This window comes from Lepidochelys kempii, chromosome 5 (assembly GCF_965140265.1).
Source record: "Lepidochelys kempii isolate rLepKem1 chromosome 5, rLepKem1.hap2, whole genome shotgun sequence".
In the NCBI taxonomy this organism is placed as follows: domain Eukaryota; kingdom Metazoa; phylum Chordata; order Testudines; family Cheloniidae; genus Lepidochelys; species Lepidochelys kempii.
The window spans coordinates 100476032-100498616 of NC_133260.1; the positions used below are offsets into that span (position 1 = coordinate 100476032).

At 43.4% G+C, this 22585-nt stretch overlaps 1 protein-coding gene and 1 long non-coding RNA gene across 4 annotated transcripts in view; one reads left to right on the plus strand and one right to left on the minus strand.

The window, feature by feature from the left end:
• The window catches only part of LOC140911684 (uncharacterized), a 100646-nt gene extending 96092 nt beyond the window's left edge, over positions 1 to 4554 (plus strand). The window contains exon 7 of the long non-coding RNA XR_012159085.1: positions 3347 to 4554. This is a non-coding gene — a long non-coding RNA (uncharacterized lncRNA). The remainder of the gene's footprint in view (positions 1 to 3346) is intronic.
• TJP2 (tight junction protein 2) overlaps positions 1 to 22114 on the minus strand; it is a 94280-nt gene extending 72166 nt beyond the window's left edge. The window contains exons 1-2 of one of the 3 annotated variants that reach the window (XM_073345179.1): positions 22027 to 22114; positions 21387 to 21540 (exon numbers count right to left, since the gene is read on the minus strand). The gene's annotated coding sequence lies outside the window, so the exon portion shown is untranslated. Of the gene's footprint in view, positions 1 to 21386; positions 21541 to 21720; positions 21816 to 22026 lie in introns of those variants that run through there. The other 2 variants (XM_073345178.1, XM_073345180.1) reach the window with 2 other exon arrangements.
• Positions 22115 to 22585: the final 471 nt, after the last annotated feature.

A 22585-nucleotide genomic window follows, 5' to 3' on the forward strand; every position in this document is an offset into this window, starting at 1 on the left:
CGACTGCTAGCAGTCCGTATCGCCTGCCCGCTCACCATAAGACGGTTCAATAGGACTGACTGCAGGACTAAAGAGAATGACCTGATCAAGTCACTCCAAATTTAGTCCCTGTGCCCATGTCTGCCCAGGCGCTCCTGGCCGACGTGGCCAGGAGTACCTCGGACATGACGGTGACGGCTACCAGTCGTACTGCACCGTCTGCTGCCAGAAGGCAATGGGTTGCTGCTACTGTGTAGCAATGCAGTACCACATCTGCCAGCACCCAGGAGACATAGGGTGACGGTTACCTGAGCGGGCTCCATGCTTGCCGTGGTATGGCGTCTGCACAGGTAACTCAGGAAAAAAGGCGCGAAATGATTGTCTGCCCTTGCTTTCACGGAGGGAGGGAGGGAAGGGGGGCCTGACGATATGTACCCAGAACCACCCATGACAATGTTTTAGCCCCATCAGGCATTGGGATCTCAACCCAGAATTCCAATGGGCAGCGGAGACTGCGGGAACTGTGGGATAGCTACCCACAGTGCAACACTCCGGAAGTTGAGTGTACTGTGGAAGCACTCCGTGTACTAGCCTCGGTACTGTGGAAGCACTCCGCCGAGTTAATGCACTTAATGCACTTAGAGCATTTTCTGTGGGGACACAGACACTCGAATATATAAAACTGATTTCTAAAAAAACGACTTCTATAAATTCGACCTTATTCCGTAGTGTAGACACATCCTAAACAAGCAAGATAGACGGGTAAAAAGGAAGCATTATCATCCCCATCCTGACGCAGCACATACCGACAACATGACTTGCCACGGTCACATAGGAAGCCTGCAGCAGAAGTGAAAACGCAAGCCAGGTTTTCCAAGTCCTGTCCTATGCCTTGACAATAAGGCCAGCCTCCTTTCCAAAACAGCTTATGCAAGGGATATGCTCAATCTCAGTCGAAAGGTATGGTCCTACAGTCATTTGGGAGAGGTGGACCCAACTGTACACGGACTCATCATTTATACATCCTTCTGCTTAATAATCCACAGCCACCTCTGGTTAACAAGATAGCAGCAAGAAACAGATGGTGAAATAATCAACAGAAGAAATTCTTGAATTATTTATTACCTAAAGAATTTCTAAACCATATTTTATTTATCTTTTTAGTTTCTCACCCCACTCTGTTTGAGCATAGCTATGTCAAGATAGCAGATTTTTAAAAAAGTTAAATAGTCTATAACAATCTATTTGGACTTGTTTCTATTTCTTAAAACAAGCAATTTCCAAACCCAAGTTCAAGGTGTGAAAACTGATTGATGGTGTGTGGTTTTTCCCTTGCTGTCTCTCCCAGCTCAAGAAGAGTCCCAGGGCGTGGGGTAGGATTGTTTTAGTCATGGCACGATTTTGCAGCTGCAGGACAAAAGGACACTGCAGCGTGTTTTTTGAACAGTGAAAGATACATTATGAACATTAGTGTCAATTTTATTGTTACAAGCTGCACACACAATATTGATTTTCCAGGAAGCAGCAGGAAAGTTATACATTGGGCTAAAAATTAACACACCATCATGGCCATAATTTTGGCTCCTTATAGAGAGGTCAACAGTTATAGATACTCAACCGCCATGTAAATCTCATCATTGTTCTACAATGACAAACATAAATGGTATGGCCATTCTTATGTTCTTAACTACATGAAGACCTATGCCGCTGGAAACAGAACCCACCTGCCTCTTAATCATACTCCTGACTGTAGTACAAGTTATTTTTGACCTTTTACTCTAAGGTACATTAAAACCTCATTAAGATGTCCTTTGCTTTTTATTAAAAAGACCAATGACAATGTTGTAAACTCACTTATGTTATCTGAACATGCACTTTAAATTCTAAACCCCTTAAAATATAATACATTATCATCCTCAATATCTCGGCAGAAGAGCCAAGATGTATGATCAATGCTGCTGGAAAGAAAAGCAAATAAGTGGATTGATGGGACACTGTCATCTGTAGTTTGATACTAGTTGAAGTTGATAATAGAGAAAAATTTTCAATGACGTTAAAATTATCAGTTGTACAAGTGTTTTTTTAAATTAGCCTAATTTTCTATCAACCAAAGTTTGTGTAAAACCAAGTTTGTTCCACTGGACAACACACACATTCAGAGGACAGAGAAATACAGAAAGAATGTGCCATTGCTTTCCAACACAGCTCCACAAGGTATTCAAAGAAACCACACAATCTGTTTATCAGCAAGTAAGGAGAGGCTGCAAACAGATTAGCATGTAGGTGCAGCCATGAAACTACAGAAAAGTTATAGTTTGTGGAATGTGAATAATGAGGTGGAACTGTTCCGAAATAGAGTGAAATTTGCACTCAGGAACTCTTCCAATAGGTAACTTGTATCTTAAGTGTCCATTTTAAGGCCTTGTCCACAGTTAACTGCAGCATAAGAATTTCCCATTGTTGAAATATCACAACTGCAGCTCCAATGGGGGAGCCTCTAGCATAGATGAGGTGCTGAAATGCGCTAGCATTACTGTGTTGCCTAAACATGCTCTGAGTAGGGTTAGACGACATGATGGAAAGTGCACAGGGTGCCTTGTCTGTTCTAATGCTCCCACCACTGGTACCATCAGTGGAGTGGCAATTGTAGGGGGAAAAAAAAAAAGCAGCTCAGTGTAGACACAGCCAAAAGGGACTGCCTTGTCAAATCTGGTTTCAGGTTTAGGTTTTGTATCAGCAAAATTTTAAAATATCTAAGACCCACAGGAATGTTTCCATAAGTTGGTCTTTAACAGAAGCTTTTTCTTTCTCTCTTTAAAAAAAAAAAAAAAAAAATGTATAAAACAAGTTAACATTCCCTGACAGTATTTCCAGCAAAAACATTGCAGCATCCTGGTGTAGGAGAACATGAAAATAACTGACTAGAAACAGACTACAAACTAAACTGAAACTATCTGGTCTATTTACATCCTTGAAATGGAGTAAAATGCAAAAATCAAACAAATACCAAGAACAGGGAAACCTTAGATTTTTAAACGCTTTTAGCTTTAGCCCTCTAGCAAGTGTTATTAGTAATACACATCTTTTAAAAATGTAGCATTTAATCAGTCAGTGCCAAATCAACATATCCAGGGGGTTCAGTACCTTGATGTCCAAAGATCTCAAAGACTTTACAAAGGCAACCATTTTTAATCATATTTTTTCATTACAACTTAAAGGATTTTACTTTACTGTTCATTTAACAAAAATAAATTCAATCCTGGAAATCAATTTGCCTTAAATGTAAGAGAACTTTGATGTTCAGCAGACAAAGCAATACTGAATGAAGTTCCCTAAAGAAATTAATGCTTTTCTTTTTCATTTTCAGGAGCTGTGAGATTTCCAACGCAGATCTTAAGAAATGTGTTTTAAATATTTAAGAAGGAGAAAAGTAATCAAGGAATGATCAGGCTGCAAAATACCCATTTCATTTGCTATTGTAGAGAGGAGTATGCTCCAGCTTATCTATTCAGTTCTTAAATCAGAAGTTTTCACAGAGTATTAAGTGTCACTACTGAGGACTCTTCCAAAAATACCTGAAAATGGCCATGCCAGTCAAGGACAGCATACACATTTCCCTAGGGAAACAACATTCTGCATCTTTTACTTCATAACACTGTATTCTTAAAAAAGATTATTTGTTTTATGAAGGATTCCTCCTCACTGCAGATAACACAACTTTCTAGGTCCGTGTGCAGCTTTAAGGTAAATGTTTGTCTTTTGCAATTACTCATTGACCTACTATTCACTTACCCTGGATGTTGCCAAAGATTTGCGTGTCTGCCCTCAGGAAGCAGTTCTCTCTTATTAAGGGGGGTAATGCCAATTGCAGCTTCTAGAATGGTTATATATTTCTTGTACCTCATTCTGCCTCTTTCAACACACCACCAAGCTAAGTTACAATCAGTGTTCAGATGCAACATCTGAAGTCATCTCTCCTCAGAGATCCAAGCTTCTGCCTTTCTAAACCTGCTGCACATTATAAACTGGAGTAATAAAAATAACTTTTTTGGGGGGGGGGAGGAGATGAGACTAAAATAAACTCCTGACAGATTCCCCTGAAACGTCATTGTTACATAATTCAAACGATCTTTGAATAAAGCACTAATGAAAACGATTCAGAGACAATCATGGTTCTAAGCCTTGCTTTATAATGTACACTCTCCAATTTGCTAATCCTGAGCTAAATCTCTGAGGTTTATAATCTTCCAAGTACTAACAGAGTATTGGTGATTTCTCTCTCAGATCAACTCAAGAGTTAGTAAAGATGTATTCACAGAAGTTGATATTGTCATCGATGCATCCGATGAAGCGAGCTGTAGCTCACGAAAGCTTATGCTCAAATAAATTTGTTAGTCTCTAAGGTGCCACAAGTACTCCTTTTCTTTTTGCGAATACAGACTAACACGGCTGCCACTCTGAAACCTGATATTGTTTCAGTTACTTCAGAATAGAAGTACCTACTCTCTCTCACACACACACACACAAAACCCACAATATATGAGGGCTCTATTCATCTTATGTATGGTCTATTTAGCACAAAGTTGGAAGGCAAGGGAGAAATGTTCACTTAAGTGGTGGTTACTTATACAGAATTAAGCAAGCTAGAGACTCCATTATAATGCCTCCTTTTATACCCTATATAGTACAAATGCCACCTCACACAACTATGGAAACCATTTTCCATTTGTTGAAATTATTCCAACCCAGGCAAATTCCTGCAGATACCAATACCTTCAGGTATGTTATCAGGGTAGAGAGAGAGTGGAATGGGCATGATGGCACTGTTTCATGTTAGATTGGGGTAGTGCCCAAGCCTAGAGGTAAAATTATTCAGGGGAGATCAAAGAATCACGTTTGAGTCCAAAAAGACTTATTAAGGCTCTAACACTCTGTGTGGAGATATACATAAATACATACATACATACGCACACACAGAGTGTTTGAGTGTGAGTGTATGCATGAGAGTGATTAGATCTTTATTTTAAAAAGGGGATAGGAGGAGGGGAAATGTTTGACCTGAAGTCCTGGGCCAAAATCTTCCTTCCTTTCACTGTTATGCAGTGTGCCATGTCTAATACCCTCTGTCCTTAAGATGCTTCTATTTCAATGGTGTTGGATTTATATGGTCTGCAAGGCACTTCAGGATATTTCAGGATGGAGAGCATTCTCTTACATTTATACATCATATTATTTATTGTACGGCCACTCCTACCTTCAATCTTAAATAATAAATCCTTGAATAGTCACTTTACTACTTATTATAGTAATTTCCAGCATTATTGGCATGTCTACAGAGCAGGGTTATATGCACTACAAGAGTGCGCTTTAGAAATCGCACCAACTAGTCCATGAAGACCCTGCGGGTGTATATTAGAAGTTCCTTAGCGTGCATTCATGTAGTGCACTGTGTTAATATGCACTAGGGATCTTCTAGTGCGTACTTGTAGCGACTACACGGACCCATTTGTGCGCTTAGAAATCACACCTCCATAATGTGCATGACACCCCCGTGTAGACAAGTCATGCTATGTTGACTTTATCCGGTAGCCTTATTCATAGCACCACAAGATACACAAAGAAACTGAATACTGAAGGCAAGTTTTAAGGGAGCACACAGTCCCAGGTGCGTTATTAGATAGCAATTCATTGGATCGGTCTCCCACAAACAAGACAAAATTCAACATCCACAGGTTCAGCAAGAGGCTACTAAAGATAATGGGCAGGTGGAAGCAATATTATTTCTTCCTTAACTAGCTATATAAATGGCTAACCACACTATAATTGCATCTGAATGCATTCCCATGTAGAGAATATGTAGTGTGAAAATGTGTAATCATAGAATATCAGGGTTGGAAGGGACCTCAGGAGGTCATCTAGTCCAACCCCCTGCTCAAAGCAGAACCAATCCCCAGTTTTTGCCTCCTCAGGGATTGAACTCACAACCCTGGGTTTAGCAGCCCAAAGCTCAAACCACTGAGCTATCCCTAATATTTTAATCAAGTTTCTTGTAACATTAAAATGGCAAGGTGGAAATGAAATTGACATTGCAACAATGTTTTTTCTATATAAAGACCTTCTGCTGCTCTGTTTCATTTTAAAAATCAAAAGCCTCAAAAAATGTAAGTCTGTAGATGGGTATATTTGTCTAGACTCAAACAGATTCTGTGGCAATTGAATTCCATGCCTGATAGCCAAAAAAGCACTTAACTACAACTTTAAACATCTGTATACAAAATATTAAGAAGAAGATTAGGAAAGTGAACTATTTCTAGAGTCTGTGAGAACAGCTAATGCCATGCTGTTTGCATGCATCCTAGACTTCTAATAACTTTGGCAGTTCTAGTGCCTTTGGCAGGATTGAACTAGGACTGAACCAGAAAGCAAAACTGACTGGTCTATTTTCACTGCCACACCTAATGACTGAAATACAAGTAGTGAACAGCATAAATGGTGAAAAGTAAACAAAACTGTATAACTCCTCTCCGTTTGTATAGTCTACAGTAATATTAAAATGTACTCAAGTGGGGGAACTGATTTTCAAGTAGTATATGGGGTGAAATCCTGGCCCCATTTGAAGTGAATGGGAGTTTTGACATTGGGACTTGGACTTCATTCATGGAGCTTTAACTGGAAAGTGTCCTTTTACTTAAGGAATGCTCTGGATAACAAGTTTCATTACAAACATTTCCCAAGAAGCAATCTTCAAAAACCAAAGTCCTAAGCAAAGTGTAAAAAAATATTGAAGTCTAAATTCTCTCTCATAGCTAAGTATCAGGTCCTATGAGTAAGCAACACTCATTTCAGATAAAGAAGACAAACTCAGATGTTACTAAGTATTCTTCAGCTATGGGCAAAAACAGCAAAAGACATAGGCATCTAAAACAACTATTACATTCCTTATTTGCTCTGCAGAAACAATCCCTTCTATAACATAGTTTGAGATACAGCCACATTCAGTGTTTCCTGATTAAAATACTATGCCCTTCCCTCTCAGAGTTGCTTTTTTTAGGATAAAAATATTGGAGGTATAATGGAAAGATCAAGGGATTAGCTTTACTAACTGGAAAAGTATTTTGTAGTCCCTTGAAAAGAACAAGCACAGTCTAAGAATTAAACTGTTATGATAGAAGCTCTGTGGCCGTTTGATTATGATTATGACACATGATTACGGCTTGTACTGTGTCATCTAAAACAATGAGAGAGAGAAAAAAAAAAACAGCCTTCAAATGTAGTTAAAGAAAAATCTTTACTGGTTTAGCCACATATTTATACTCCTGTAGAAAACTTAAGCAGAGATGCCCAAAATTAATCACAAGTCAGTTTACAAAAAAAATCCACTCTGTACATTTCCACCAAACTGACACCGCTATAGGTTAATTTCACTTCTTTCTTTCTGTGGAGCATATGCACAGTTAATAATTTCCCCAAATGTATTTGTTATTTTAAATTATTTGATGACATTTCCCCACCCCGCCCCTTATTTGCTTTATTCTGTGACTTGCCAGTGCTGCTTAGTTGGGCTTGGTCAAGTAAATCACACAGTAGCATTTCTGTTCCCTAAGAGATCTCGTAATCAGGAAAATGTTTAATTTGTTTTCCAGAGTATCTGAATGTGTAATCTTAAAAATCTACCTTCCAGGATTATTCACATTTGTGAAACTTGATTGCTGCTTGCAAACATTTATGCAAACACGAGAAGGGTCAGAACATGACTTAAGCAAATTCATTTCAAAATTCAAACATACCTGCAAAGAAATTTCATCCAGTATTTGTCCACCTCTGTTTAACAGATACAAGGTAGAAAATGAATGGATTTTCCAGTCTTTCACCTGGACGCGTCTAATAAACCCCTCCCAGTGAGTACTCAAAGGGTTTGTTCAACCCCAGAAAACTACAGGTTTAGCACTCTCATGGCTCGTGAATTTTATGCCCCAGAATAAAAGTTGATTCCCAGTTCAGTACCTGTTTGCAGGCACCTGCAAACAATTCAATGTATAATTTCTACGAAAGAGGAAACTCCAAGACCTTGACTGTGCTAGAAATGTCACTCTCATTTGTCAGCAGTAGCGGTGCTGTCCTGGTACAGCCAATGGTGTAAATTCTAATGAAGGCTATTGCACTAGTGTTGGGGCCACCATGTCAACTGACCCGGCTCCAGGAAAGATCTCCTAGTGTAGCTGCACTCCAACTTTGGGTTGAGGAACAGAGAGAGCAACTAGAACAAGGCAGGAAGAAATGCAACATGGAAGGAAAGGAGAAGGCCAAAGAAGATTGTCTGAGCAATGTCTACATTGGGACAACTATCTGTGGTTCAACCCGGATTGAAAATAGTTTGACAAATAGAGAGCTCTCATGTGACTTTCAGCTATAGTCCAGATTAGAGAAACTGCAAAGAGGTATCAACCCCAGCAGGAGCACAGGGAGGCATTGTGCTTCCCAGAGCTCCAGGCACATAAGAGAAGCATGACCATGGTTACACCCCTCAAAGGTGCCGTAGAGTAGAGGTTCTCAATCTTTTGGCCCCTCCCCCACAACATGCTATAAAAACTCCACAGCCTGCCTGTACCACAACTATCTTTTTGCATATAGATGCCAGAGCTGGTATTAGGAGGTAGCAAGCAAGGCAATTGCCATAGGCCCCACAAAGCTCAGTTACTCAGGCTTCAGCTCCCACAGCAGGGTAGTGGGGCTTTGGGCTCCAGTTGCTGCGAGGCTCCAGAGCTTCAGCTCTGAGCCCCAGGAAGTCTAACACCAGCCCTGCTTGGTGGACCCCCGGGTAAGAATGCAGCTGCAGAGGCCATGGCCTTTTGTCCTCCCCATCGCCTTTGGAGCACCTTGTAGCCCATACAGCATTATGGCAAGGAACAACTCATGTGCAGAGGCTAGACATGATCTAGTCCATAGATAGGGATAAACCATATTCAACACCTGTTATAGAAAATGTGTTAGATCCCTCACACTACTATGAGTCAAACACACTTAATATAAAGGGTGACAAAAGCAATTTGACCCTGTCTTCATTAACCATAGTCACAGCCTAATCATTTTAGTATCAGTTGAACTGGATGGCAGGGAGATAACTAACTGATAACATTAGCCACAGGTTATTTTCCCTAGTACAGAAAGTGTCTTGGATACAAGACAAGATTCACTTCTTCACATACCCAAAATTAACAGCTTTTACTTTGAGCATGTACAGATTATAGAAACTAATCACGGAAGTGACAAAGAAACAAGACATCAAGCCCACCTGCACACTTGTTTCAGTATTAGACAAATAATGATTAAAAAAGAAAGTTTGGGAATCTTTTTAACTCTTTGGTTTTTTGATTTGCAAATCAACATGAGTGCTCTCCCATAAAGATATGCCCCGTGCTGATCATATTTAGCTAGACCTATTGAAATAATGTCTTAAATGGGGGGGGGGGGGGGAAAGGGCATATCGAGAATCAGGGAAGGCACTGAAACAGAAGATGAGGGCCAGAAAACTTCTTTGAATTATTTCATTTATTGGAAATGCTTTTGACCTCTTAGAGAATGTCCCTAGCCTCAATAGCCCATATGGTCCCAGAGATTCTCAGAATCAGCTTATACATAGTTGCAGTAAGGAGGCTAGACACACCATGGCACACAAATCTGCTGGCTATTAAGCAGAGATAGCTGATGAAGCAGATGCTAGAAGGAAGAGAGAGAAAACAGCCACTGTTTGTGCACAGAATCACTGATAATGGCTACATGGGAGGGGAGATTTCTTGGGTGGTTTCTCCAGTCAGACCTCAAGGAGTAGCAAGCACTTTTCTTTTCAACGTGACTACAGGAAACAGGCAGAGCAAATGTAAGCCTTGCAGCATAAGCACGTGGAACCTTTGTTAGAGGAATGCTCACATTACTGGAGTTCAGACTTAGTTTTTAAGACAACACGGCCTAAATACTTTGTGGAATTAGTTTGTTTAGTGTGGTGGGTGAAGAATATAGATGAGTAACTCATATTAGGAGAGCTATGAGTAGGCATGTGTGAATTAGTACGGGAAAAATTCCAAACCAGCCCTGAAAAGTCTGCACTCCCCTGTAGCTAAATGAAAACTATACTGTGTTAGAAATCTGGTTTAAAAAATACTGGTTTGTTCATTTTTCTGAGAAGTATGAGGACCTATGACTCGCAAGACAAGGCTGCGCCTTCTTGCCACAGTTAACCTAAATCTAAGCATCTTACGATTTCTCATGCTTCCTAAAAGCAAAACATGCAGCTATAATGTGCACAGTTGTGAAGGAACTCTACAAGATCTCAGCTCACACTAAGGGTGCTCATCAACATGACAGCCGGAATCGTGTCAGAAGCTCCCCAGACCCCCTACCCCATTATAATACAGTTCTATTTTAGAATGTTTTCGGAACAAGGCATATTCAGATTTGAACAGAACCCTCCAAAGCTATCTGGAAAGGTTTGGAGTAACCACAAGATTTGGATTCTTATCAAATGTATCTGAACCACCCACTCTGATGCCTTTCCAAAAAGGAGTGTCAAATAAATTTATTTTAAGTAAATAGGGAAAGATGTATGGGATAGCTGTCACTGATGTGTAAAAGATGTTAGGGAGGGCTGCAGAGGCCAAGGTCAAGACTCATCCTCCATTTTGATAGGCCAGTTCCTGAGCTGCAGTCAACACTAAGCTCTGGTTGCTGTTGTGTTAGCTATGTACAGTTTAAATAAAAATAATGCAAGTGTAAGATGCAAGCTCTCCAGGCCTTAAAAAGACAACACAGAGTCCAAGGCCCCAGCACATTGGTACTGTTAAGGACTCATGTACATTCCAAAGCAGACCACCATTATGAGTAGAGCCCTGTGTAGATACAAAATCTGTATCCACATCCGATCCGCAAACGTGGTCTGCAAATATAAAGAGCATATAAAGAGTAAATTTGGCCTTAAAAGGGCAGTAACAAGCTCTAAAGACATCAGGGTTAACAAGTAAGGATATTGTAGAGTTGGCTGGACTCAAGGGATCGGTCCTAGAGTTGTTCTTTTTGAGGAAGAGGCTAGGTTAGTTGAGGGATAGGGAGTGGCCTGGGGCTGGACAGTTCTGTTTCGGGAAGGGCAGGTCCGATATTTTTTGGATAAAACTCTGAACCTGGTGGATTCTCAAACACTTGTTAATATTTGTCCATCGCTAGTTGTGAGTCTAATGACCTGGCAACATTAAAAAAAACATGCACAGAAAGTCCCTACGTTGATGTAGTTACGCCAATGCAACCCTAATGTAGCTGTGGTGTTGCCATGTGAAGCAGCGGTTATACTGGGGGAGATCAATTCAGTAGTTGCATGGATGCTAGTTCTGTTACTGTAGACAAGGCCAAATTCACCCCACCCCACTCTGAAACATGCCTTTGTACGCCTGCTGTTGTGTACATTTGTTTTTACTGGCAGCTTGGTTGGACTGTCTTGGAAAAGCCATCAAAGGCTCACTGAAGTCCAGTGCATGTTGGGATTAAGACTCACAGACTTTATGCAATTAATTACCTGATATGAAAGATAGCTGTGTCAGAATGGTTTGAGCATTGGCCTGCTAAACCCAGGGTTGTGAGTTCAATCCTTGAGGGGGCCATTTAGGGATCTGGGGCAAAAATTGGGGATTGGTCCTGCTTTGAGCAGGGGGTTGGACTAGATGACCTCCTGAGGCACATAAGAGGAGGTCCCTTCCAACCCTGATATTCTATGATTCTATGATACTCTGCCTCAACTAAACTTGATACTTTCCTGCCTGTTTGAAATAACATGAATGTGTCAGGAAAAAATATATATTCCAAGCCCAGTACACTGTAGCTGTTTCTCCATAATTGTGCACCTTTTTTTAAATTGGAATGACTGATAATACTCACAAATGGTTAAAAAGGGATTAATTGGATGTAGATAGAGGCTACTAAAAATTGAATTGGTTATGGTGCATAGAATGGAAATGCTGAGTTCTGCTGCTTAAGTGATCAAAAAAAGACTTAAAAATACTATATTAGAGATCATCTCACTTCTATTCACTCCAGAACAAAACACAAGACAACTCCACACAAATGGGAAAAATTCACATTTGTAACAGAATATTTATTCTATTTTATATAAATGGTTCAAAAGTGACTCCCCCTCCCCCAAAGAATAATCTTTCTATATTTGGATAGAAATTTTTCTGTCTTGCGCTTTTAGAGCTGTCGGGCTGTTAACGAAAGCTACTGGTGCCAAACATTTTGCCAATTTTGAATTTAAAATAGAACTAAATGAAGATTTGGATATTATTCAATTTCTCATCATTCAGGATGGCTATTGTCCAATTCTTTTTCTGATGTTGTTTAACATGTACACTTTAAAACAAACAAACAAAAAAACCCAGTCCAACTCTAGGAACCGTGTCAGCAGCTATATGACATTTTAAAATCACAAAGAAATATCTCCTGCTTGTCCTTATGAGACACTGAACTAGGAAAGAGGGAGATTAAGCAAAGATACGGGACACTCAATTACTGTGATGGCTTATTTTAAAGCCTCTGTGAAGGAGCTCTGTGTAGAGATTGCATTTTGTGCACAATATTATGGTCAGTTTTCACCCATACTAGGTTCTGAAAATATATTACAAACACAGCCTTCTAATTTTGCACCTGCACTAAACACAAATTCTAGATTTAACAGTTCTTGGATTAGTAGGGCTATCCAGGGTGTCAAACAGGCGGAATTGTGTCCTATACAGTGACATCATGTTACAATAGGCAGTTTGTTAAGGCCCCCCTTAGATAATTATATCCAAGTCACTCAGGCAGTGAGCTTACTAAAATCAGATACATACATAGAAGAAAAATCTCCTTACAAGGATGTGACCAATTTTAACAAGCATTTTAAGGTAGAGACAGGTGACTCAGGTTTATAATTAGCTCTGACCAGCAACCAGACTGTAGCATTCTTTATCTGCAATCACAAATACCAAAAGGTATAAAATTCCTTCCCATTTTTGAAAATAATTACTTCCCCTCTCATCCTTATGACTGCAGGCCACATTAGAGCAAATTTGTTAAACTTAAACAAAACAGGAAAGGCTATTAAATCATCCCCACCTCTGCAACAGTGTATTTTGTCTTTGTCTCTTGTCACCCCAATATTGTAAACTATTGCAGATTGGGGCTTTGGACTGTAAACTCTTCAGAAAAGGAACTAAAGTGTATTAATGAAAAGCACTACATAAGAGCTAGACATGGTTATTATTTGTGTGTCAGGCCCAACACTAAATAACTATAAGCACCAATTAGCAACACATCAACACCAATTAAAAATGGCTTTTGAATAGTTATTTTTGATCCATAGGCAAATGACAACCATAAGTGATCTGAAGAAGAGCTCTGTGTAACCTGGTCTACACTATAAAGTTAGGGCGACCTATCTCTGTAAGTGCCTACACTAAAATGTAGCTCCCACCAACGTAACTTGCTCACTACACCGAGTAAGGCTTGATCTACACTACAGAGCCCGCCTGCTGCCTGGGCTAGGGCTCTCTTCCCGCCCTCCAATCCCTCAGCAGGAGGCACAGCTGTAAGTCCTGGCAGCAGGGCTAACAGCGGGAGTCCCCTCCAGCACTGCTTCAGGGCTGACAGCCCCAGCTGTGAGCCTGCTGCAAGGTTCAATTTCACAGCAGGAAGCCTACCTGCAGTGAAATTGACATTGTCATTTTCACTGCTGCTATTATTTCACATTTTGGCTCCGGCTCTTGGCTGTCAACCCCAGAGCTGGGGGGCTCTAGCTGTGAACCTCACATCAGGCTGGCAGCTTGGGCTGTCGGGCCCCTAGCTGTGAGCCAGCACCTGCCTGACAGCTTGGGGGGCAGGTGTGAGCCCCCTGCCTACAGCTGAGGCAGTCAGCCCCAGGGCTGCTGGGCTCCAGCTTCAGTGTCCTACCATGCCCCACTTTGGTTGGCGGAAGCACTCCTGGTAAGGATATGCACCACCACCAAAAGGAGCAAGTGTGAACACGAACCACTACTTCAATTACTGTGGTGGCTGTACATTGAATTAACTTAAGTTGACTTAATTTTGTAGTGTAGACAAGCCCTTAAATACTCCACCTCTGCGACAGGCACAACGCTGAAGTCAATGTAGTTAGGTCGACACAGCGTCAGTGTAGACACTGCGTTGCTGCCTTTCAGAAACAATCCCACAATATCTCATGCTGGCAATTAAATTGGTGCAAGGACTCCCGGTGAAGATGCCCACCGCCGATGCAAGGAGCATAGTGTGAATGTGTAAAAAACAATTTAATTACTGCCACGGCATAAAGAAAAGGAAAGGTTTCAGAGCAACAGCCGTGTTAGTCTGTATTCACAAAAAGAAAAGGAGTACTTGTGGCACCTTAGAGACTAACCAATTTATTAGAGCATAAGCTTTCGTGAGCTACAGCTCACTTCATCAGATGCATCAGATCCATGGCATAGTCGACATAATTTAGGTTGACTTAATTGTGTAGTGTACACTTGTAGTGTAGCTTGTCTCTCTCACCAACAGAAGCTGATTCAATAAACGATATTACCTCATTCACCTTGTCTCTCTAACCGTAAGTGACTCATTAAAATGAAATTCAACTGTAGAAGGCATTGCACCAATACATTCTTAAGTGCCTATACATAAATGCACGAAGCCTGGGAAACAAGCAGGGAGAACTGGAAGTCCTGGCACAGTCAAGGAATTACGAGGTCATTGGAATAACAGAGACTTGGTGGGATAACTCACATGACTGGAGTACTGTCATGGATGGATATAAACTGTTCAGGAAGGACAGGCAGAGCAGAAAAGGTGAGGCAGTTGCATTGTATGTAAGAGAACAGTAGGATTGCTCAGAGCTCCAGAATGAAACTGCAGAAAAACCTGAAAGTCTCTGGATTAAGTTTAGAAGTGTGAGCAACAAGGGTGATGTTGTGGTGGGAGTCTGCTATAGACCACCAGACCAGGGGGATGAGGCTTTCTTCCGGCAACTAACGGAAGTTACTAGATTGCAGGCCCTGGTTCTCCTGGGAGACTTCAATCACCCTGATATCTGCTGGGAGAGCAATACAGCGGTGCACAGACAATCCAGGAAGTTTTTGGAAAGTGTAGGGGACAATTTCCTGGTGCAAGTGCTGGAGGAACCAACTAGGGGCAGAGCTCTTCCTGACCTGCTGCTCACAAACCGGGAAGAATTAGTAGGGGAAGCAAAAGTGGATGGGAACCTGGGAGGCAGCGACCATGAGATGGTCGAGTTCAGGATCCTGACACAAGGAAGAAAGGAGAGCAGCAGAATATGGACCCTGGACTTCAGAAAAGCAGACTGACTCCCTCAGAGAACTAATGGGTAGGATCCCCTGGGAGAATAATATGAAGGCGAAAGGAGTCCAGGAGAGCTGGCTGTATTTTAAAGAATCCTTATTGAGGTTACAGGAACAAACCATCCCGATGTGTAGAAAGAATAGTAAATATGGCAGGTGACCAGCTTGGCTTAACAGTGAAATCCTTGCTGATCTTAAACACAAAAAAGAAGCTTACAAGAAGTGGAAGATTGGACAAATGACCAGGGAGGAGTATAAAAATATTGCTCGGGCATGCAGGAGTGGAATCAGGAAGGCCAAATCACACCTGGAGTTGCAGCTAGCAAGAGATGTTAAGAGTAACAAGAAGGGTTTCTTCATAGAATAGAATCATAGAATATCAGGGTTGGAAGGGACCCCAGAAGGTCATCTAGTCCAACCCCCTGCTCAAAGCAGGACCAATTCCCAGTTAAATCATCCCAGCCAGGGCTTTGTCAAGCCTGACCTTAAAAACCTCTAAGGAAGGAGATTCTACCACCTCCCTAGGTAACGCATTCCAGTGTTTCACCACCCTCTTAGTGAAAAAGTTTTTCCTAATATCCAATCTAAACCTCCCCCACTGCAACTTGAGACCATTACTCCTCGTTCTGTCATCTGCTACCATTGAGAACAGTCTAGAGCCATCCTCTTTGGAACCCCCTTTCAGGTAGTTGAAAGCAGCTATCAAATCCCCCCTCATTCTTCTCTTCTGCAGACTAAACAATCCCAGCTCCCTCAGCCTCTCCTCATAAGTCATGTGTTCTAGACCCCTAATCATTTTTGTTGCCCTTCGCTGGACTTCAGGTATGTTAGCAACAAGAAGAAAGTCAAGAAAAGTGTGGGCCCCTTACTGAATGAGGGAGAGTGACAGAGGATTTGGGAAAAGCTAATGTACTGAATGCTTTTTTTGCCTCTGTCTTCACGAACAAGGTCAGCTCCGAGACTACTGCACTGGGCAGCACAGCATGGGGAGGAGGTGACCAGCTCTCTGTGGAGAAAGAAGTGGTTCGGGACTATTTAAAAAAGCTGGACGAGCACAAGTCCATGGGACCGGATGCTCTGCATCCGAGGGTGCTAAAAGAGTTGGTGAATGTGATTGCAGAGCCATTGGCCATTATCTTTGAAAACTCATGGTGATTGGGGGAGGTCCCAGATGACTGGAAAAAGGCAAATGTAGTGCCCATCTTTACAAAAAGGGAAGAAGGAGAATCCGGGGAACCACAGGCCAGTCAGCCTCACCTCAGTCCCTGGAAAAATCACGGAGCAGGTCCTCAAGGAATCAATTCTGAAGCACGAAGAGGAGAGGAAAGTGATCAGGAACAGTCAGCATGGATTCACCAAGGGCAAGTCATGCCTGACTAATCTAATTGCCTTCTATGATGAGATAACTGGCTCTGTGGATGAGGGGAAAGCAGTGGACGTTTTAGTCCTTGACTTTAGCAAAGGTTTTGATACGGTCTCCCACAGTATTCTTGCCAGCAAGTTAAAGAAGTATGGACTGGATGAATGGACTATAAGGTAGATAGAAAGCTGGCTAGATCATTGGGCTCAACGGGTAGTGATCAATGGCTTCATATCTAGTTGGCAGCCAGTATCAAGCGGAGTGCTCCAAGGGTCGGTCCTGGGGCTGGTTTTGTTCAGTATCTTCATAAATGATCTGGAGGATGGTGTGGATTGCACCCTCAGCAAGTTTGCAGATGACACTAAACTGGGAGGAGTGGTAGATATGCTGGAGGGTAGGAATAGGATACAAAGGGACCTAGACAAATTAGAGGATTGGGCCAAAGGAAATCTGATGAGTTTCAACAAGGACAAGTGCAGAGTTCTGCACTTAGGATGGAAGAATCCCATGCATTGCTACAGACTAGGGACTGAATGGCTAGGCAGCAGTTCTACAGAAAAGGACCTAGGGGTTACAGTGGACAAAAAGCTGGATATGAGTCAACTGTGTTCCCTTGTTGCCAAGAAGGCTAATGGCATTTTAGGCTGTATAAGTAGGGGCATTGCCAGCAGGTCGAGGGACGTGATCTTTCCCCTCTATTCGACATTGTTTAGGCCTCATCTGGAGTAGCGTGTCCACTTTTGGGCCCCACACTACAAGGAGGATGGGGAAAAACTGGAAAGCGTCCAGCAGAGGGCAACAAAAATGATTAGGGGACTGGAACACATAACTTATGAGGAGAGGCTGAGGGAACTGGGATTGTTTAGTCTGCAGAAGGGAAGATTGAGGGGGGATTTGATAGCTGCTTTCAACTACCTGAAAGGGGGTTCCAAAGAGGATGGATCTAGACTGTTCTCAGTGGTAGCAGATGATAGAACGAGGAGTAATGGTCTCACATTGCAGTAGGGGAAGTTTAGGTTGGATATTAGGAAAAACTTTTTCACTAGGAGGGTGGTAAAGCACTGGAATGCGTTACCTAGGGTAGTGGTGGAATCTCCTTCCTTTGAGGTTTTTAAGGTCAGGCTTGACAAAGCCCTGGCTGGGATAATTTAGTTGGGGATTGGTCCGGCTTTGAGCAGGGGGTTGGACTAGATAACTTCCTGAGGTCCCTTCCAACCCTGATATTCTGTGATTCTAGTTAATCTCAATGGGCTCCTTGTACCCATGCTCTGTCACATCCAGAGTTTAATCAAAGTAGATTTGTGGTTGCCTCTATGGGGGCCCAACCTTGGGGTTTAGAGGCTTCCAACTACCTTAGAAACAATCTCAGTTTTTAAATCTTGTCTGAAACTTCATCTGTTTAATTCCAAGTGCTGTTGTTACCAATATTAGTACTGTGTAATAACAACTCTGACATCATAATCAAAAAGGCTGACAAAGGAGGTGCTGTTGTCATCATGAATAGGTCGGAATATGAACAAGGGGCTGCTCGGCAGCTCTCCAACACCAGTTTCTACAAGCCATTACCCTCTGATCCCACTGAGGGTTACCAAAAGAAACTACAGCATTTGCTCAAGAAACTCCCTGAAAAAGCACAAACACAAATCCACACGGACACACCCCTGGAGCCCCGACCTGGGGTATTCTATCTGCTACCCAAGATCCATAAACCTGGAAATCCTGGATGCCCCATCATCTCAGGCATTGGCACCCTGACAGCAGGATTGTCTGGCTATGTAGACTCCCTCCTCAGGCCCTATGCTACCAGAACTCCCAGCTACCTTCGAGACACCACTTCCTGAGGAAACTACAATCCATCGGTGATCTTCCTGAAAACACCATCCTGGCCACTATGGATGAAGAAGCCCTCTACACCAACATTCCACACAAAGATGGACTACAAGCCGTCAGGAACACTATCCCCGATAATGTCACGGCAAACCTGGTGGCTGAACTTTGTGACTTTGTCCTTACCCATAACTATTTTACATTTGGGACAATGTATACCTTAAAATCAGTGGCACTGCAATGGGTACCTGCATGGCCCCACAGTACGCCAACATTTTTATGGCTGACTTAGAACAACGCTTCCTGAGCTCTTGTTCCCTAAAGCCCCTACTCTACTTGCACTATATTGATGACATCTTCATCATCTGGACCCATGGAAAAGAAGCCCTTGAGGAATTCCACCATGATTTCAACAATTTCCATCCCACCATCAACCTCAGCCTGGACCAGTCCACACAAGAGATCCTGGACACTACGATGCTAATAAGCGATGGTCACACAAACGCCACCCTATACCGGAAACCTACTGACTGCTATTCCTACCTACATGCCTCCAGCTTTCACCCAGACCACACCACATGATTCATTGTCTACAGCCAAGCTCTATGATACAAGTGCCATTTACTCCAACCCCTCAGACAGAGACAAACGCCTACAAGATCTCTATCAAGCATTCTTACAACAACAATACCCACCTGCTGAAGTGAAGAAACAGATTGACAGAGCCAGAAGAGTACCCAGAAGTCACCTACTACAGGACAGGCCCAACAAAGAAAATAACAGAACGCCACTAGCCGTCACCTTCAGCCCCCAACTAAAACCTCTCCAACTCATCATCAAGGATCTACAACCTATCCTGAAGGATGACCCATCGCTCTCACAAATCTTGGGAGACAGGCCAGTCCTTGCCTACAGACAGCCCCCAACCTGAAGCAAATACTCACCAGCAACCACACACCACAGAACAGAACCACTAACCCAGGAACCTATCCTTGCAACAAAGCCCGTTGCCAACTGTGTCCACATATCTATTCGGGGGACACATCATAGGGCCTAATCACATCAGCCACACTATCAGAGGCTCGTTCACCTGCACATCCACCAATGTGATATATGCCATCATGTGCCAGCAATGCCCCTCTGCCATGTACATTGGGCAAACTAGACAGACAGTCTCTACGTAAAAGAATAAATGGACACAAATCAGATGTCAAGAATTTTAACATTCATAAAGCAGTCGGAGAACACTTCAATCTCTCTGGTCACTCGATTTCTGACCTAAAAGTGGCTATTCTTCAACCAAAAAAAACCTTCAAAAACAGACTCCAAGGAGAGACTTCTGAATTGGAATTAATTTGCAAATTGGATACTATTAATTTAGGCTTGAATAGAGACTGGGAGTGGTTGAGTCATTACAAAAAGTAAAACTATTTCCCCTTGTTTATTCTCTCTCTTCCCCCCCGCCCCAGACGTTCTTGTTAACTGCTGGAAATGGCCCACCTTAATTATTACTACAAAAGGTTTTCTCCCCACCCTCCTGCTGGTAATAGCTCATCTTAAGTGATCACTCTCCTTACAGTTTTCAGAGTAACAGCCGTGTTAGTCTGTATTCGCAAAAAGAAAAGGAGGACTTGTGGCACCTTAGAGACTAACCAATTTATTAGAGCATAAGCTTTCGTGAGCTACAGCTCACTTCTTCAGATGCCTTACAGTGTGCATGATAAACACCCATTTTTCATGTTCTGGGTGTATATAAATCTCCTCACTCTATTTTCCACTGAATGCATCCGATGAAGTGAGCTGTAGCTCAGGAAAGCTTATGCTCAAATAAATTGGTTAGTCTCTAAGGTGCCACAAGTACTCCTTTTCTTTTTGCGAATACAGACTAACACGGCTGCTACTCTGAAACTTGTATTGTAAAGACATTCTAAATCCCTATTATTTTGGTGTGCGCTTCTCCTCCGCCCTCCAAGAAAGAAAACTAACAAAGCCTATCTGACTCCTCAGTGACAGCTCTTCCCACCTAGTATCATAGTCTCCCTGAAAGTACTTAATGTGCAAACAGAAACATATAGGCCCATAATCCTGTTAAAGTAAAGATCATCTGTAAATCAGATTCTCGCTATTCACACTCCCTAGAGGAGAGGTTGGTAGTATGAGCCAGGAAGACGAGCCCCTCCCTCCTGTCGCCAGGGGCAGGCAGCCTGCCTATTTAACATGAGGCTAAACAGAGAGCAATGTGCAGCCAGCCACACACACCCAATCAAGGCTTCTCTCAACCACGGCGCACGCCCACAAAAGGGCAGGAAAGCAGAGATGGGGGTGAGACGCAGATTCCCGATCCAGATCAGAGATATGCCCAACGTTTAGGGAAGCCGGGCTCCGGAGCAGAACTTTGCCACCGGCTGGTGAACAGAGGTTTTGTTCAGCCCCATTGCACAGCGCCAGCAGCCGGATGTTCAGTTCCAACCCTCCCCAAAAATCAGGAGGTTGCTTTGCGCACCTCTGCACAAGGAGCTATTCTAAACAGGGGTTGGACGGGAACAGAAACAAACAAACGGGAACAATTCCTTCCCCCTCCTGCTGCCAGCGTCACCTACGCTGGAAGAGTCCCGGCTAACAAACAAGCGAAGCGCCTAGCGCACACGTGGGTGAGTGGGAAAAACATCCTTCGCTTCCCTGTCCCGCAATAGCCCCGCGCACACACTCCCCCATTGTTTCCCCTAAGGACTAAACTCGGGGGGGGCGGGGGAGGGAGAGGGTGTTGGAAGCAAAAGTTAAGCAAAGAAGCCGCTTCAAATGGGAGCCCAAAGGCTCAGCCCCTCTCCCGCTCGCCCAGGTAAGTGACATACCTGGCGCTGAACCGGCTGGAAAGGCGCCCGCAGCGGACAGACCCTGCAGCAGCCCGCGCACCTTGTGGAGCTGAGCGCTCGCCGGCCCCCTTGCAGCCTGGCACGTCTGGGGAAGGCGGTGCGGCTGCAGTGTGTCTCTGAGTCAGGCTATTTCCTGTTGGAGGCAGAGGGAAAAGGAGGGAGGGCAGGGGGAGGTGTTTAATCCAGGGCCGCGGCGTTCGCCGTCTCCAGCAGGGCAGGTGAGCGCGCCGCTCGGGGCCCGGGCTGGGAGCGGGCCCAGCCCTTTGGAGCGATCCAGGGAAAGCCCAGCAGGCACCTGCCGCTCGAGTCTCACCTCCCGCGCCCGGCCAGGCCCTCGCTTGTCGCCCAGCGAGCGGGAAGGGAGGTGGAGCCGGGAGCTCCCGTGCACGGAAGCGCTGCCCGCCGGAGGTTTGTGCCCCAGTCCTGCGCACGCCACCGGACTGGGCGTTCACGCTTCGCCTGCGTTTGATTAGCCCAGCTCCTGGCCTTCCCCCGGCTGAGCAAATCGCCCCTGAAGTGCAGGGATCCTGCCTGGAAACTCTCACAAACTTTCCAGCACGCACTCGGCTCTCAGCTGATCCTACACCAAAACAGAGCCTCAGCCGATCCGCTCACTTACCCCAGACTCGGTGCCTTCTCTTCCTGCCATTTACTGGCAGCTTCTCCCTCTGGCCACCCCCGCTCCTGGCTCTGGCTGGAGAGAGTGGAACAGGAAATACCGGTTCAAAACCCGGGTACAATAGGTGCGATCAGGAAAGCAACTCCTCTTGGCGCTTAGTCACTGTATGGTATCTACTGAGCCACTAAAACCATCATTGTTTCGACCTGAAACTCACCCTCTTGCTGACACTTTTGCCTCATACGTGAGCGGAAAAGTTTGTGAGGAGTCTCCCCTCCCCTAAAATCTACGTTAAATTCCAAATCACAAATATATTCATTTCAAAATAAAATATCAGAAAAACTGCCCTGTCTTCCCTGATCTTTGACTACTTGGCTTTACAGCGTAAAAGTTTGATAATTTTTTCGTTAGGAAGTGTTTGAGAGGGAGTGTAATCCATAAAATAGGGTGAGCCTGGGATTTAGGAGAGATGAGTTCTAATCCAGTTTCTGCTACAGTGTAACCTGTGGCAAATCACTTCACCTCTATGTGCCTGTTTCCCCTCCCTTTGTCTATGTAG